Raw genomic sequence first — 4,668 nt, forward strand, 5'->3', positions numbered from 1 at the left:
TCTCATAAACTTGGGGAGTACTTACCCACAAATACATGCATTATTAGTGCAAAGTAAACACACATAGAGAACATGCATGGAAGGGCAAAAACATAGGGAACACATGTAGCCAGGGCATGTACTTAGAGGGGAAATTCATGCATATTAATCTACCTCTGCAAGGTCACCAGTGTCTTCTGGTGATAATGGTTATGGCTCTGTAGATGTGTAGATTATTGTTTCTTCTAGGGAATGGTGGAGATGGGGTTACATTAAATTTCTCTGATAAAAGCTTTATTTCTCAAAAATATAGAGAGCTGAGCCAAATTTATAAAAAATAAAAACAAACAAGTAATTCCTCAATTGATAAATGGTCAAAAGATATGAACAGGTAGTTTTCAGAAGAAGACATCAAAGCTATCAATAGTCACATGAAAATGCTCCAAATCACTTGGTTAAAGAATGAAAAATAAGACATCTCTGACGTACCATCACATACCTATTAAATTGGCTAAAACGACAGAAAAGGAAAATGACAAATGTGGGAAAATAGGGACACTAACATACTGTTGGTGGCATTGTGAACTGTTCCATCCATTCTGGAGAACAATTTAGAACTATGTCCAAAGGTTTATAAAATTGAGCACATTCTTTGACCTGCTACTCCTAGGTCTGTATCCCAAAGAGGTCAAAGATAAGGAAAGGGGACTTACTTGTACAAAAATATTTATAGCAAGTCTTTTTGTGGTGGCAGATAATTGGAAATTTAGGGGATGCCCATCAGTTGGGGAACAGTTGTAGTATGTGATTATGACTTCTGTGATTCCATGTGGTAGAGATGAGGAGGGAATACATTCCAGACATGACGAATAACCTATTCAAAGATCTGAAAAAGGAATTTGTCATGTATGGAAATAACAAGCAGACCAGCTTGCCTGGAATGTCATCACTATGAAGGAGGGCAATGTGTGATAAGCTCATTTCTGTTTCTTACTGTCCAAGCCAATGAAGCTTTCTGAACTACACTGTTGTTCAGTCTTTTAGTCATGTCTAACTCTTTGTTACCCCATGGACCAAAGCACACAGGCCCTTCTGTCCTCTACCATCTCCCAAAGTCTATCACATTCATTGCTTCTGTGATTCTACCTATCCGTCTCATCCTCGGCCATCCCTTTTTCCTTTTGCCTTCAGTCTTTCCGGACACTAGGGGCTTTTTCCAATGAGTCCTGTCTTCTCATTAGTGGTCAAAGTATTTAAATTTCAGCTTTAGTATTTGACCTTCTAGGCAATAGTTTGAATTTATTTAAGTATTAACTGATTTGATCTCCTTGCCATCCATGGGACTCTCAAAAGCCTTCTCTAAAACCACAATTCAAAAGTATCAATTCTGCACTGCTCAGCTTTCCTTATAACCCAGCTTTCACAATTTAATATTACTACTGGAAAAATCATAGCATTGACTACACAGACCTTTGTCCATAAGGGGTGATGTTTCTGCTTTTTAGCATACTGCTCAGATTTATCACTGCTTTCTTTCCAAGGAGTCCCTTTTAGTTTTATAGCTATAGTTGCCGTCTGCAGTGGTCTGAGCCAAAAAAAAAAAAAAAAAAAAAAAAAAGCTGACACTGCTTCTATGTCTATTCCTTCTGTTTGCCAGGAAATGATAGGACCAGTTACCAATATCTTAATTTCTTTTTTTTAACCTTCAAGTCAACTTTTATACTTTCTTCTTTTACTTTCATCAAGAGGTTTAATTCTTTTTCACTTTCTGTTCTGAACTACAGTTTTCTCATTTATAAATGGTGATATGAATATTTGTGTTAGGTTAAGTTGTACATTATCTCCCACTTCTAGTCCCTTTTCCCTTGCTCCTGGGCACTGTACTCAGGAAAGGGAGTCAGAGTTGAGCTCACCAAGGGGGCCATTCAGAATAGGCACATAATTCATATATGATGCTATAATTCTCATTGTTTGTTCCAACTTGTTATATACTCCCTGAGGATCAACTGAGCCCCATCATCAATAGAAAAACTAATGGGGCCTGACAGGCCCAAGAAGAATTTTTTAGAGGCAGCTCGTTAGCTCAGTCTATAGACAACTAGGTCTTGAGTTTGAAGGACTTGGGTTCAAATATGGTCTCAGGCACTTCCCAGCTGTGTGACCCTGGGCAAGTCATTTAACTTTGTTTGCTTAGCCTTTGCCTTTCTTCTGTATTAGAGTTGCTACTAAGATAAAAAGTTTTTAAAAAGTTTTACAATGCATACCCTTTGGTCCAGCAATACCATTACTAGGTCTGTATCCCAAAGAGATTTTGAAAAATAGGAAAGGGCTTACTTGTACAAAAATATTTATAGTTGCTCTTTATATGGTGGTAAAGAATTAGAAACTAAAGGGATGTCCCTGGGAATGGCTGAACAAATTGTGGTATAAAATGAATAGGATGATTTCAGAAAGAGTTGGAAAGACCTACATGAGCTGATGCAGAGTGAAATAAGCAGAACCAGGAAAACATCATATGCAGAAGCAGCAATATTGTGGAATGACCAACTGTGATAGGCTTAGCTGTTATTGGCAATACAATGATCCAGGACAATTCTGAGGGACTTATACAAAGAATGCTATCCTTCTCCAGAGAAGGAACTGATGGAGTAGAAATGCAGAAGAAGGCATATAATTTTGACTTGTTTATTTGGGTCTATGTCTTGGGCTTTTGGTTTTATAAGATTATTCACTTATAAAAATAAACAATAATGAAATATTTTTTGCATGACAATATACATAATAACCCAGATTGAATTGCTTGCCAGCTCTGGGAGGAGGGAAGGAAGGAGAGAGGGAGACAATTTGGATTATATAGCTTCAGAAAATTTATGTGGAAATTTGTTATTACATGTAATTAATTGGTAAAATTTTTTAATTTAATTTTTAAAAATAACAATCTTCTTTACATGCACAATGATGGCAACATAGGGCAAGGGAGTTTCAGTAAATGTTCCTGGTGTTACTATCATTCCATGACATCCAGTCTCTCCTGTTCTTCCCTGAAACTCTCATAGGAAGTAAAGCACAGATCACTACAGCTACAAACCTTCCTTTCAGAATCTCTGCTTCAAGGCTTGTCTTGTATCTTTCAATTATATAATACTTTAAGGTTTACAAAGCACTTTTGAAAAATCTCATTATATCATTACAAGTCCTGAAAGGTAGGTTATTATTATTATTATTATTATTATTATTATTACTACTACTACTACTACTACTACTACTACTACTACTACTACTACTACTATTATCCTCATTTTACAGATGAGGAAAATGAGGCAAACAGAAGTTAAGTGACTTCCCCGACCAGGGTCAGAAAACTAGTGTCTAAGATTGGATTTGAATTCAGCTCTTCCTGATTCCATATTTAGCTATATATCTACTATGCCACCTAGCTGCCTATCTACTACATACCCAGTTCAAATCCAGTCTCAGATACTTACTAGCTGAGTGATCTTGGGCAAGTCACTTAAGCCTGGTTGGCCTCAGTTTCCTCATTTGTAAGGTAAGTTGAAGAAAGAAATGGTAAACCTCTTTAGATCATTGCCAAGAAAACCCAAATAGGGTCATAAAGAGTCAGACATGACTGAAATGACTGAACAACAAAACTAATCAGTCCTTCAATATGTATTTGCCAGATTTGTTCGGGTAAGGAACAAAGAGGGGGCCCAGCATTGAGTTAGAAGACAGTCATAGATTTTAGAGTTGGAAGGGATCTTACAGGCCACGTCAACCTCATTTTACAGAAACTGAGGTTCAGAGGACTTTCCTAAGATCATAAAGCATATAAGTAGCAAAATTAAAATAAGAATGGATTGTATTAAATTTAGGAAAGTGTATAGAATATATGGCTGAAGACATATGTGACCAGAAAAGCAGGAGGGATGATGCTCATGTTTTGAGAACATGGGCTAATAGTTTAATTGGTGAATTTGTAACCATTTGATCTTAGTGGGAGGGAAGGGAATGTTTGTATAATTTAAATATGTATTATGTCATACTTTACATAGATATAAAATTTAATTAGGATAGATCAAAGCATTTATAATGGCTGCTATGTGCCAGGCATTGTGCCAAGGGCTTTACAAATGTCTCATTTGTTCTTCACAACAACCCCATGAGGTTGGTGCTGTTGTTATCTCCATTTTACACTTGAGGAAACTGAAGTAAATAAATTAAATGACTTGCTCAGAGTCATACAGCTTGTGTCTGAGGTCAGATTTGAACTCATGTCTTCTTGACTCCATGTACAGCATCCTATCCACTGTTTCTCTTGGTTGCTTCCAGAAGAACAATAGGAAGGTTCTCATGCTTTGTGAAGAATTCCTTGTGGAGGACTTCTGAGGAAATAAGGACAAGCACAACCCAGGAGGAGAAGGCTTGGTAGTTACAATCCATTTTGCTGAGGGAGTCACTATAATGATGGAATCATAAATTCATCAAAGTATACAACAACATTAATGACAATAACTTGTGTTTTACAAAATGACAATAACTTGTGTTTTACATGTAGTATATATCCTTTGAGCTCAACAATGCTATGAGGTAGGCTGGAAGGCTTACCCACCCCCATTTTATAGATGGGGAAACTGAGTCTTTGAGGAAGGCAATGATTTGTCAAATGTCACATAGGTAGGCTTGAACCCA

The sequence above is a fragment of the Gracilinanus agilis genome, chromosome 3, assembly GCF_016433145.1.
Source record: "Gracilinanus agilis isolate LMUSP501 chromosome 3, AgileGrace, whole genome shotgun sequence".
Classification (NCBI taxonomy): Eukaryota; Metazoa; Chordata; class Mammalia; order Didelphimorphia; family Didelphidae; genus Gracilinanus; species Gracilinanus agilis.